Genomic DNA, 302 nt, shown 5'->3' on the forward strand with positions numbered 1-302 from the left:
GGTTGCCATTTCCTTCTCCAATGCATGAAAGTGAAAAGTGAAAGTGAAGTCACTCAGTTGTGTCTGACTCTTAGCAACCCCATGGACTGTAGCCCACCAGGCTCTTCCAACCATGGGATTTTCTAGGCAAGAGTACTGGAGTGGGGTGCCATAATTGGTGGCAAATAGAGGGTGATAAGGTGGAAGTAGTGACAGATTCCACTTCTTGTCTGTAAAATCACTGTGAATGGTGACTGCAGCCATGAAATCAAAAGACATTTACTTATTGGCAGGAAAGTTGTGACAAACTTAGACAGTGTATA

Source organism: Bison bison, unplaced genomic scaffold (assembly GCF_000754665.1).
Source record: "Bison bison bison isolate TAMUID 2011002044 unplaced genomic scaffold, Bison_UMD1.0 scf7180017864329, whole genome shotgun sequence".
Lineage (NCBI taxonomy): Eukaryota > Metazoa > Chordata > Mammalia > Artiodactyla > Bovidae > Bison > Bison bison.